The sequence below is a fragment of the Lissotriton helveticus genome, chromosome 5_1, assembly GCF_964261635.1.
Source record: "Lissotriton helveticus chromosome 5_1, aLisHel1.1, whole genome shotgun sequence".
Classification (NCBI taxonomy): Eukaryota; Metazoa; Chordata; class Amphibia; order Caudata; family Salamandridae; genus Lissotriton; species Lissotriton helveticus.
Genome location: NC_136065.1, coordinates 757652882 through 757666604, shown reverse-complemented (window position 1 = coordinate 757666604; position 13723 = coordinate 757652882). Strand labels below are relative to the sequence as shown.

At 45.6% G+C, this 13723-nt stretch overlaps 1 protein-coding gene across 8 annotated transcripts in view; it reads right to left on the bottom strand.

The window, feature by feature from the left end:
* SEC24C (SEC24 homolog C, COPII component) overlaps window positions 1-13723 on the bottom strand; it is a 1539459-nt gene that overhangs the window by 1327873 nt on the left and 197863 nt on the right. The window lies entirely within an intron of this gene.

Sequence of the window (13723 nt, the reverse complement as noted above, 5' to 3'; positions counted from 1 at the left end):
ACAAATACATTACAGTTGAATTTACTGAACATGAAACAGGAATGTAAAGATCAATGGCCCAACTGTTTAAGATCTTCTTCAGACCTTTGGGTAGAAGAGGTTAAGACAGAAGGGGCATACAGAAGTCATGAGCTCCAGTCTAACTGAACACCATTTTTGAGCGAAAACTGCCTTGGAAATTCCAATGCACAAAAGTCTGGACACTGCGCCTTCCTGGCAGTGGCAAAAAGTCCTGCCAGGGCTTGACCCATTCTTGAGAGCTGCCCTGTACCAACAGAATGTAGCCGTGATACGTGATCCACTAAGCAATGCCAGCTGAGTTTGTCCGCCATGGCATCTAAAGATACTGCCAGGTGCATGTAGGAAAGGCCCAGAGTATGATTGTACAGGACAGACGATCCCACTTCACCCTGCATGTTGCAATACCACTTGGCAATAATGCAGTCTCTGAGAACCTGTACCTATTCTGCTGTGATGGGTGGATGGAAGGCCTTTAGTGTCAAGCGAATCACCCACGACTCCTACAGGGTGATGGGAGAGGGAATATGACTCATTACAACGCAAGTCATTACATCACGTGGCGTTTCAACCACCGCGTTGTTACCACGCAATGCCATTAATACGCAAGTCAATACTTCGAATAGCAGCAGATGGCACGCTGACATTTGAAATGTATAATTTACTATTCTAACTCCAGCCTACGTAAAGTAGGGAAGGTGTTGGAATAGTAAACTATACTATTCCTAATGTTAGCGCACAATCTACTGCTAGTCGATGTAATGACATATAGTAATGGCTTTGCGTGGTAAAAACGCGGTCATTGTAACTACCGCATTGTAATGGCATCGCAGTGTGATGACCGCGATGTAAAGGTAGTCTCCCTGGAGAGGAGGGTTGTCCGCTGGAGACTAGAGTCCTCTAATCTCAACTTATCCCAGATAACCTCTCCAAACCAGCAACAATACATCTGTCAAAATCGTAACGGCATGGGTGAGGTAGGGAACTGGGTCTGTCACCGGTCCAATTGTGGTCCAGCAGCCTCCACTGCAGATGTATCGCAGTCTCCTCCGACACCTGAATGAAATCTGAGAGGTTCCCTTGATGCTGAGCCCACTGAGCCTTCAGGTCCCGCATCAGGACCCACATGTGACATCTGGTGTGCTCTATAAACAGGATGGGGGAGACCAGGAAGCGTCAGAGCCGCTCTCACAAAGACCCACATTAAGATTTGAAACATTGCGTTTGTTTTTTTTGTCTTACCCCTCTTGAATGATTTGTTGAAGGTTAGCACAAACATATCGGACCGCTGGCAAGATGTCGGCCACAATGTCCCACAACTCATTCAAATAATGCTCCAAGGGGTAACTTAAATTTAAGAACCTGAAGGCAAGGCTGGCAGATGAGAACATACGCATTTCCAGTACCTTCATGTGCTTCGGCTGTGTGGCAGGGTGGTCAGGAAAGAGTTTACATACTTACGCGTACTACCCCTCCTTGGGTATAGGCAATCAACCAGGACTCTCCAGCCATCTCGGTCCTGGGCTTTTCTTTCAATCTGACTCTAGGTGTAACATCTCTTTGCAGTCAGCCTTGAGGCCAGGAGTTTTTGGGCCTACCTCTTTTCTTTTTCCCTGGAGGGTTCGAAGTGAGGGCTTGCCTGGTGGCGTTTGATGCAGGCTTGTGGAGGGTGTAACCTTTCCAGACAGCGTCTTTTCATGATCCGAGAGTCGAAAAGTATGCTACCACAGGAAGTTGTTGCGGATGGTGTTTGGACAGCAAATTTGGAGGATTTTCCTCAGACAGGTGTTGATGATGGTCTGGACTTTGTTGGTGGTGGTTACTGTTGTCCTCCAAGTTACTGCTCCATATTGAAGGTCCAACTTTATGTTGGAGTTAAAAAGCCTGATCTTAGTTTGCAGCGTTAGGTCCTTGGAACTCCAGATCATCTGTAGCTGAATGAGGGCAGTCCTTGCTATACCGATTCTTGCTTTGACGTCAACATCTGTGCCTCACTGCTTATCTAGGACACTGCCAGGTAGGTGAAGGCCTTAATCTCTTCCAGTGCATCACCTGGAAGAGTGACTGCAGTTGAGCTTGCCGTGTTGGCCTTCAGGAGCTTGGTTTTTCCTTTGTGGATGTTGAGGCCTGGTTGTGCTCAATTGGTGCCACTTTGTCGGTCTTCTCTTGCATCTGCAGGTGGGTCTGGGAGAGTAGGGCCAGGTCTTCTGCAAAGGCCAGGTTGCTGAGCTACATCCAAGGTGTCCACTGGATCCCTTTTCTTTTCCTTGCTGTGAATGTGTTCATGATCCGGTCTATTGCCAGCAGGAAGAGAAAGGGTTAGAGAAAACAACCCTGGCATACTCCGATCCTCACATCAAAGGCTTCCATTAGTTGCCCTTCATGGACTATCATGAGGGTCATTCCCTCGCAAGAGTTTCTGATGATTCTTATGAGTTTTTCTGGCATACCGTAGTGGTGGAGGAGTTTCCAAAGGGTCTCTGTCCACACTTTTGAATGCCTTCTCATAGTCTATGAAGTTGACAGGGGGGAGGGGGGCGGGTGAGTTCCAGGCCATCGACTGCTGAATGATGACACACAGTGTTGCAATCTGGTCCGTGAGGAATTTATCTTCGCAGAAGCCAGGTTTCTGGCCTTGCAACTGAGCTGCGGCTTGTTTCTTCATAGTGTTCAGGATGACTCTATTGAACACTTTGCCATGCGCGGAAAGATGAGTTACCCCTCTGTAGTTTGAGAAGTTACTCAGGGGACCTTTCTTGGGGATCATGATCAAATATCCCTTCTTTCGGCCCAATGGCACATTTTCCTCTTCCCAGATCCTTCTGAACATGGGGTAGAGCATGTCTACTGAGGTTTCAATGTCTGCTTTCAGTGACTCTGCAGGAAAGTGGACAGGTCCTGCTGCCTTCGAATTTCTCAGATGTTTGATGGCGTGCTGTAATTCTTCCTTGGTTGGTTCGCTGCAGGCAACTGGCAAGCCCTTGTCAGATGGCTGTATGTCTGGTGGAGACTGCGGCATGAGCTGGTTCAGCAGTTCTTCATAGTGCTCCACCCACCTTAGTGGGTGGCCTTAGTTACCCATGATTGACTTCCCAGCTTTGTCTTGAACAGGTCAGTTTTTTCCTGGTTGTTGTATCTGCTGGAGAGTTCCCTTGTTATACTGTAGAGTTTTTTCGAGTTTTCATGGCTTGCTGCTTCATGAGCTTCCTTGTCGGTTTTGGTGTATGCACCTTTAGCTTCCGCTTTTTCTGCTCTTGTTCAGCTGATGCTGACTGCAGCTTTTTCTTCCTTTCTCACTTGGGTTATGCAGAGTCACTGTAGAGATCCAGTCTTTATGCTGGTGTTTCTAGGGACCCAGTAACTCCTGGCAGGTTGAGGTCTCAGTTTCTTTGATTTTCTCCCATTGGCACTTGAAATTTGTTACTGAGGGTGACTAGGTATTCGTTCCTGTCCATTTATGAGGAGGGTAGCGTTATATTGCTGTTACTGGTTTCTCAGTAGAATTCACAATAGGAAGAAATGAAATGAAATGAAATGAAAATGGGATTTGTAAAGCGCTACAGTTGCCCTGAGGCGTCCAGGCGCTGAAAAAACAAAAGATGCCCTCAGAAGGTTACTATTTATTAAACAGAAGGGTTTTGAGCTGTTTCCGGAAGCTAGTTAGGTTGGGATTATCTCGCATCTGCAGAGGGAGGGTGTTCCACAGTTTAGACACATTGTACGAGAACGAACGTCCTCCTGCTCTGGCTCTAAAGATTCTGGGAATTTTGGCTAATGATGCGGTTGAGGAGCGAAGTGCCTTGTTGGGCAGATATGGAGAGATCAGGGGACAGTTGATTTCTGGGCCCATTTTCCAGAAAGTCTGGTGGGCAATGCATAGAGCTTTAAACTTCACTCTGTCCCTAATGGGTAACCAGTGTAGAGTTCTTAGGCCAGTTTTTATTGAGGTCCTCCGTGGGACTCCCAATAGCGCACGGGCAGCACAATTTTGAGTGAGCTGAAGTTTTCGTAAGGTGTAGTCTGGTGCTCCAAGATAAAGGGCATTGTTAAAATCCAGACGGGATTGGACAAGGCCCTGTATAATTATTTGTCTGGCCTCAAAAGGGAGAAGGGGAAGAATTTTTTTGATCACCCTAAGGAGGCCGAAACAAATGGCCGACACCTTGGTGGCCTGTGTATTAAGGCTCAATGATTTATCAAGCCATACTCCCAGACTTTTGATATTATCTCTGGGGGGTGGGGCCATACCCATGCTTGTGGGCCATATCAGCTCCAAGGTGGAGGGGGCAGCCGGGCCCAGGAGCATGAGCTCAGTTTTGTCGTCATTAAGTTTCAGACATGAGCTCATCATCCAGCTCTTTACATCTTCCAGGCAAGCCGCTAGATTAGGCGGAGGTTGGAGGCCGCTCTTCTGTGCAAGGGAGACTACCAGCTGGGTGTCGTCCGCATAGGAGATGATACTGACACCATGCGGACGAACAATCCCAGCCAGCGGCCTCATGTATGCGTTGAAGAGCGTCGGGCTCAAAGATGAGCCCTGCGGAACTCCGCACCCCAAAGGCCTACTAGATGATACGGATGTGCCGTCAAAGACCTGGAAGGTTCTGTCCGATAGAAAAGATTCGAACCATACCAGGGCTTCTCCGGACACTCCTAGGTCGGCAAGACGGTTCAGCAGAATTTTGTGATGTACCGTGTCAAACGCGGCACTCAGATCGAGGAGGATTACTGCCACTGACCCCCCTCGATCCAAGATCCGTCTTGCCTCCTCAGTTACGGCCAATAGAGCGGTCTCTGTCCCATGTTTTGGGGGAAAGCCCGTCTGGGAGGCATCGAGGAGATGGTTTTCCTCGAAGAATTTCGTCAGAGTGGTATTGACGTGCTTCTCCAGGATCTTAGATGCCCATGGGAGCAGAGAAATCGGGCGGTAGTTGCCTGAGTTAGCTGGGTCGAGGAAAGGTTTTTTTTTAGTAGGGCCCGCACCATTGCGTGTTTCCAGGTCGCAGGTACCGTCCCACTCAGTATGGAGGAATTCAGTAATTCCAGAAGGGTGGGGAGAATGGTTATGCTGGCCAGCCCCAGTGAGCCCGGTGGAGCAGGGTCACACGGAGAGCCGATTTTTATTTGTTGAGCTAGATTCTCCAATGTTTCCAGTGTCATCAGAGGAAAAGACTCCAGCCTATTGTCCCTATCAAGAACTGAGACCAGGCGTTGGGAGGGCGGGTCAGTGGGTGGGTTTGGGAAGGAGAGGTCGATTTTCTTCACTTTTTGAAAGAAGAATTCCACCAAATCATTACATATGGACGGTGAACTGCTATTATCTGTGGCAGGCAGGGAAGGTTTTATCAGGGAGTTTACTATGCGATATATTTCTTTCGGATTAGATTTAGCCGTTGTTATTTTGTGGTTATAGTAGGCTGCTTGTGAAGTTTTTATGGCCAGTTTATAGTTCCTAATCATTTCCCTGTAGGTGGTTTTTTCAGCAGGGATATAGGTCATGCGCCATTTCCTCTCTTGTCTCTTACAGAGACGCTTTTGATTTCTGAGGTCTTCTGTATACCACGGGGCCGATTTACTTTGCCTTTTTGACCTGGATGGGTATAAAGGGAGAACCGAGTCAAGAGAGGTGGTTATCCACTCGTCATATTTAGTGTTATTTGACATCGGGTCATGGGAAAGCGTGGGTCTAGTGGTGCTGAGAGCCTTCATCCAGTTATCGATAGAGAGTTTGGACCAGTTTCGAATTTTCCGAGATGTAAAAGAGGATGGGGGAGGTTTGCTCGTGGTCCAGGTGAAGGCTATCAAGGAATTGTCCGACCATGGGAGGCTACTGATGGTGCCCACTTTAAGCTGGTCACTGTTACTAAAGATCGGGTCTAAAAGATGGCCCTTTCCATGTGTGGCAGAGGGGACTAATTGCTCCAGTTGAATGGCAGCCAGGCTTGACAGCATCTCTAGTGCCGTCAGGTCCAACAGGTTGTCAAAATGGATATTGAGATCCCCCAGTAAGGTAAAATTGGAGGGAGAGACAACCAGTTGGGAGGCCACCGATAGAAGAGAGGTGTTAAATTGTCCGATAGGGCCAGGGGGGCGGTAGACGAGAATACCGGTGAAGCTGGTATTGGGGGTAAACTCTATTGTAAAAGAGAGATTTTCGCAGTCCTCAATCTCCTCCGCTAAACAGCGGCAGAAGAGACAAGGGAATGAACCTTCCGACTCCCCTTCCAAAACGTGACTGGGAGAGGAGCCCCCGTTGGTCTTTGCATAAGTGTGAAGATAAGATCACAACCCCACGATGGTCCCGGGACAGGCGAACAGCTTGTAAACTCGTCAAATGGTGGCCTCTATGTTATACGTAGAAGGCGAAGTGAAGACCCCACTGAGGTGTAAGATTATAATAATCGAAGGGATCCACACCCTGACAAAGGCCGCAATGACCCTTGGAGGCATTTTGGAATAGGCCGAAACATGTTGGTTATTGAAGTTGGGATATGGGGGCATTGATTTCCCCTGAATATCCCTATTCTTGATCTTTTAACCCTATCGAGGGGAACCGAGAATAAAGGTAACTTTTGGTATTCTCTAAGATAATTTTACTTGCACTTGTCTGCACTTCACGATATCTTCTTTAGGGAGTATTGTTCCATTTTCTTTTCTTAATTTCATACACCTCCTTTTACTCACCACACTATATATTCAAAAAAAGATTTTTGCGCTCCGTCCAGAGTGTTGGTCTGCACCTGGACGTTCGATGCGGCCCTATGATGAAGCATGACACTTTAAAGTGTGTGAGGGTAGTATTAAGTAAAATAATCCTTTTCCCTTTTTGCTCTGTCCCTTTTTTGTTTTAATTATAAATAGCACATAGTGAGAAGAGGGAGCAGTAATAGAATTTTCGATTTTGCTCTTAGCTCTTTTGTTGACTGGTTTCTCGGTAAAATCCATGCTTTCTTCAGCTTTCGCCTGGCTATGACAATGTGATGGGCTGACGCCACTTTCTCTCCTCTCATCACTCTCACATCCTGCAGGGACCTTCAGAACTTGGCAACGTAGAAATGGTCTGGTGACACCCACTTTACCTTGCGTATTCTTTTGTGTGGGAATACACTACACTGCTCTTTGCCTTCCTTAGTCAGGGTAAGAATCTCAAGCTTCAGATCTTTTGAAGGGTCAGTTCGTAATTTTTGGTAGCTTACACCATCACCCAGTTGGTTGAAGATCTCCAATTTATACTTTTCAGCATCTTGGACCACAATCGCTCCCCCCTTATCCGCGGGTTTAATAACAATATCTTTGTTATTCTTCAGTGTCATCAGGGCTTCCTTTTCTTCTTTGGTTATGTTGAGCCTGGAGTGTTTGTATATTTCCTTAGTTTTGGACACATCCTTCAGCACAGTATGTTCATAAGCCAGAATCTGATTAGTCATTGAGTTAGATGATGGGACAAAGGTGGAGGGTACTCCAAGTCCTGTGTTGGATGTAGTGGAGAATGGTGGACTGTTCCTGAAAAAGTATCTTAGTCTGATCTTGCGAAAGAAATTTATAAGTTCCGTCTTAATAGCAAAATGATTGGGATGAGCAGTCGGCACAAAAGATAACCCCTTGCTAAGAATGTTTATCTCGCCTTCCTTCAAGACGTAAGAGGAGATGTTCACCACGGGGTTGGACTGCCTCTCTAACATCTGTAGCCTTTCCTGCGAGTGCCTATTTCCCCATGGCTCTCTGGCGGGAAATGGACTTGTTTCTGGGTCTTGCCTCGTCCCCTCTCCCAGTTGGAGTTGGATGGGTGTTGTCCTCGTGATGCACCTCTCTGCCAGTTGCCCCCTCGTCCTCTCGGTGGTCACCATTGACCTTCCCTTAAAAAAGGAAAAGTACCTTGAGGTTGATTCCAGTCACCTTGGTATCCGTAGCTGGTGCTAGGACCCCCTTATTTGTTATCAATGTCTATGATGTGCTGTATGAAAATCAGAGAATGTTGCATCTTTTTAAGTAGTTCTCCCTGGCCAGCCGACACTCCTTGCGATTTATTCCGGAGCGTAGACATCCCCGGGGGTAAGCTGCCCGAAGTCTCTGTCAGTATTTATTCAAAGTATGGTTTTACTCGCTCGGTCGAGTGTATCCAAATGGTGAATGTGTTTAGTTTTACACGGTTACAAATTCAGGCACGGGCTTTGTTATTGAATTCACCGAATACACGAGGAGCGGTGAGTTTTTTCTCATGAATTATGCTATTAAGAGTAGAGTTTGATTTATGAATGGGACGGTAGAGTAATTTTACTTTTTCACTATGTCCTTCTCTCTAGATTCCATGCCCTCATATGAAGTAATGTGCAAACCTCTGGACAGGTATTTATTCTACATGGCTCAACAATGTTTGACGTGTATCGGGCGCTTTGCGCTTGGATATTTAGCATTTACTGATTAATTTACCCGTAGAAAACTTTATTGCAGATTTAAAAAACCTTTGCAAGTTACACAAGATAAAAGTATTGCACGTTAAAAGAAGATAAAACACCAGTACTGATAACAGATACCCGTGCCCCCCATTCCCAGAGTATCGTGGTTGCCCTTTAGCTGACCAGTTTGTAATTACCCTTGGGGCATTGGTGGTGTTGTCCAGAATTTAAAAGTTAAGCCCTGGTATTATGCCAACTTATGCGCTGAGCCCCTCCATTCAGCTTGTTGGTGCCTCTGAAAATTGTTTTTCCTTTGCCTGGGGGCCTGCAGGGTGGATCTGCCTGTTGTATTTCAGGAGGAGGTTGCTGTTGGTAAGTCCCCTCCCCTAATTCTTTTGCAGCACAATCCATGAACCTCACAAAGGCACAATTTAGGTTGGTGTTCCCGTGGGTCAAAGCAGGCTAGTACTGCAGCCCTGCACGATCTGACCTTGTTAATGTTCCAGCCTCTCCGTAAAAGGGACCTTCTTTCCTTCAGTAAACTTGGACACAGGCAAGGGATGTGTGTTAGGTCTTCCCTATGGTTTTCACAAAGGGCTTGTTCTCTTTTCCATTTGGGAAGGTGGCAAGACAAATTGATCACTCCCATTCTTAATTTTAAGAAGTTGAGTTTGGTGCGAGCAATTAACAGTAAAGTTAGATACCCCTGTGGCGTCAGCCGGTCGTACGATCTAAGAGTAATCCAGCCGTGGCTTCTTCTTGCGAGACTTGCCTTATCTTTTAGTGAAGAGTGTTTTTTGCACTGATTTTTCCTAGCCTTTTAAATTCGTTTTGGCTGACTTGTAAGTCCCATGCTTTATTCAGGCCTAAGGTTTTAAGACCTTTTGCCCAATAGTTGTGCCCTGCTCGCCATTGTTTCGTATGCAAGTTTGACCATAGGTGAGGTGCTAAGCAGCCTTCTTTTGACGACCTCAATGTACCCATGTCTCCTCCTTGTTTTATATTGACGTATTTGATCAGATATTACCTTTTGGCATCAGTGGAGGAAACAATTTGTTCCCCACTATTGAAGTTCATGTGATTAGTTCTTAACATGATTATACTACATGTTTTCAAGCAGGCAATGGGTTAAATCCTTAGGTGTTTGGCATTCTTCTAATCTATAGGCCACACATACAGGTACCTTATTTTTCAGGTGATAGCGCGCTCTCTGTTACTAGGAGCCTACGGGCCCCCTCCTTTTTCTTGACTCAGCCCCACTATCCATGGTGGCTATCTGGTAATTATTTGCAATCATTTTTGCCTTTTGCTTAAGCAGACTTAGTTCAGTTAGTTTATTCTTTTTTCATTCACCCTAGGTGCCCCTTCCCACTCCCGCCACAAGTCCCAGTCCTGATGTAGACTCCATAGTAAGGTGGAAATCAACCTACGCTATTCGGGGGTTGAAACGTCGACTTTCTGTACTTTTACCTACCCAGGAACAACAGATTATTGTTACTATGTTGTATTATATGGGTTAGGTCTGCAACTGCTTTTCGTGTGGCTTAATAACATGCCTCTGTGATGTCAACTATTTAATTTGTGACCACACAAACTTTGAAACTGTCCACACACCTCTAATCCTCACAAAACCACTTACCTACCCCACTTTTTCCCTTTTTCTTCGGGCACATTGTGTATATCCAATGAAGTTCTTTTGCATATTTGTGCTTTGGGGAGGATGTGAATAAATACCATCTCTCACTTACTAAATGTGTAATTACTTTCGTCTGGAATACTTTTAATGATTGTTTGCGTTTTATGTAATGTACCTATTGGGACCGTTTTGCCTGTAACATTGAATACCCAGGTCCCAGTACTTTTGGGTCTACCCTTCTATGTATTGATAATGCAGATTTTATTCCAGCTGTTGTCTTCTCCAGTAAGAAGCATCTTAATGTTGTTTACCTTTGCTAAAAGACTTAAATTGAATAGGAGGAAACTCTTCTCTCGTCTCTGGCCCCACAAACTTCAAGGTTTTTAGCCTCGGTCTTCATCTCTTGGATTTCTTTATCCTACTGAGTTGTAGGAACGATGACTATGGATGGCAACATTTTTGTTGAGCTTAGGGGTCAATGACGTTCTCTTTCGCCAGTAAGAACTACATGACAAATGTCAGCATCCCTCGCTAGTCGATCAGATGATCTCAAGTTAATATGCCTTTTATTAACAATTTTCAGAAACTCTATTTTGGGAGATACTTCATTAATTGGTTCACTGAATCCAAAAGAGAACAATCACAGCGGTTCTACAGGGCTGAAGAATTGGCCGATTTTACAATTTCAGCGAATGTCTGACATGCTCCTCCCAAAAGCATTCATTTTTCACCTTTCGTTTTCTGAAGGTTTCAAAAAAGTTAAACAAGCTGTATTAAACTTTGCAGAAGCTACAACCAAGTAACCTGTTGATATCAAATCCTTTAGAAACTTTGACAGAAATCAGCCGATCTGAACAACTTCCAGCGAGAGAAACGCATCTCCTAGAGCACCAATCCAGACTTCAAGAGAGCCTTGTTGAACAGCAGCAGAGGTTCCGAGTCGAAAGCAGTAGGAGTTCAGTCAAGTGAATTAACAGACACTCTGAAGGTGTCCCAGGAAGTAAAGGATCTGCGCCTTTGGAAAGCGAAGAGGCTGCTTGCAATTTATCAGTCCAGGCAAAGGACAGCCACTATAATGTACCAGGGAAGGAGTTTGTCGGCCTCGGAGCCATCATCCTATGTGCTGCCAAAGTTTTGGTCAGGTATGCTAAAAACATGCAAGTCTGATCTGGAAAGTTCCTGCATCCAAGTAAATCCTTCCGCCCTAGGGAGGTGCTCTGACAAAGGTTTGTTATGAAAACAAACACAAGCCTTTTCTTTTGCCACTGGGATACCTTCTGCTAACTCTGAAGGTGTAAGCCATGCCATGTTTGGCTCCAAAGGCTCCTTAGAAGGGATTGGCTGATTTAAAAGCAGCACCTAAGGTCGAAACCAGTAAAGACATGGAACTGTCATGAGTTTGAGTCACAGCAGCCAGAATAGCCAAACCAGCAGAGCAGGCCCACCCTTTGGAAGTATCCCAGAGATTGAAGGGGCCAACCTGAAATTATCCAGCATGGCTAGATAAAACATCATCCTCTGCAGGGTCGACAGCTGGCCTCATCTTTTAGGAAATGAGAATGGGTTCCAAAAACCAGGAAAAGATCAGAATCAGGGAATGCCACAGAATCTCTGAAAGGTCCCTGGAGTGGAGCAGTTCCGCTTTCTAGGGCCCTGTTTTGTCAAGGACCCTTTGAAAGGTCATTCCCAGTCAGAAAACCTATTCTAAGTGGAAAAGGACAACTCTGGTGTGTCCCTGAGGGTTCTAAAAACTAACTTTACCTCTCACTCCTTTATGGCCTTTGGGTTCTCAAGTAACAGAAGTCACAGGCCTGGGAGTTGAATCTGGGATGCCACATACAAATGTTGAGAGGAATGTGACCTTAGAAGGAGCCATGTTACCAAATTGCAGTTGAAAGATGAGGAATTTGTTGGTGTCTGATGGAGAGCAACTCTGGACCGACGTCAATAAAGAACAGCAATAACAGAAACTGGCACCAGTATGAGATTTGGACCTTTGTATGTCCCAATGTTGACTGAAGCCACATAGCGCTACGATACAGCACTGGAGTGCTATTTAGGGGGGAAAGTTGCCTGATCCAGTCTGTCCCCTGGAGAATATCCTCAGGTGAGCAATCTGTAGGAGAATTATCCATGAGACCCAATATTATAGAAGGTACACAATTTCCTTGTTTAAAGATCCTATTTCCCCTGCAGATTCCTCATCATTGCATAATTTTCACCAACATCTAACTATGTGGTTGAGGGACCGCCATAACTAGGCAGAAACTGTGCTACATTACCCTCTACTTCCTAAAATCCTTTGGCCCTGGCACTGGACTCTAAGAAACAGTGTTTTGCTAATGTGAGGTAAAAAAAAAAAATCAGTGCCTACAAAAACATCTTGCCATTTTGATGTTACTCATGAGATCTGAAAAGATGAGAAAAGGCCTTCTTTTGTCCCTGCTGATTTAGTTTTCCCTCTGGCTTTGAGGAAGATGGCAGTGAAAAGAAAGATCACAAATTATCAGAATAGATCAACGGAGATTCTGTTAGCACTTAAGAATTATGACTGGTGTGGACAGAGTTACCAAATACACCGGAGTGTCTGTTACGCTACAGACTATGCCGGAGAGGGGTGGCGTATACCACGTGATATCTAGACTTTTATAAAGCCCTCGAAGGCGACAGAGTGAAAACCTCACTTGATGTTCAATCGAAGTGGGAATAGGAACTGGGAGAGCCCCTTTTAAATAAAGAGTGAGCTGCTGCCTGTGCACTAGTTTAAACAATCAGTAATCAGAGGTTCCAATTATCACAATTTAATGTACTTCATCGTAATTACCCAACTTCGATGCGGGGTATCACCCCACATCAACCAGGCTAGCGGAAATCCAGTGGCAAAGTGAGCAAGGGACCCACGTCTGGGCATGCCCTCCCAGGATGCTTGTTTCCGGTTCAGGGACCTGGCTTGGCAGTTCGAGCTGGACAGTTTCCATGAGGAACAGGGACAACAACACTGATTTGGTTATGGCTGGGGAGGCGTAGTGAGCAAAATAACAATTAAAGTTTTAACCCAGATCTAATAGTGACTGGGGGTGAGTGTCTGAAAAGTTTCAGCGCCACGGCCGTCATCTTATTGTGTGAGCAATGCATGTAAGCCTGGTACCTACTGTGAAACCGTGTGTTTTAAAACCCCTGTAAAAGCCCATGAAGCGAAAGACGCCATTTAAGTTTGCTTGCTTGGGGCTGGTGTTGGGGAAAAGACGCTTAGCGAATAATTGGATCTCTGTGATTGTGCCCTCGAATGAAGCTTGGCTGAAAGACCTGGCAGAGTGGGCATTGGGAGAGGAGAGGCTGCTGAGAAGGGTTTGGAATGATTTTTAAAAACACTAGACGAGATTAGATGGTGGGTGGATTGATTAACCTGCTTATCGTAGATATGAAAATAATCAGCAGCGAGAGGACAGCTGAATTGAATGGGCCTAGTTAAACACTGAAGTGCACCCAAGAGGTTCAGCTGCGACTGGTCTGGACATGCTAGGAAAGCAGGAATGATCAGTGTGAGGGGAATAAAAGCTTGCTGTAATGGGTCTGCTTTTGAGTGTCTTCTACATGCTGGAGTTAAAATTGCCTCTCAGGATATTGTGTTTTGTATGCACATTCATTTCTATGCTACGTGATATGCCATAAC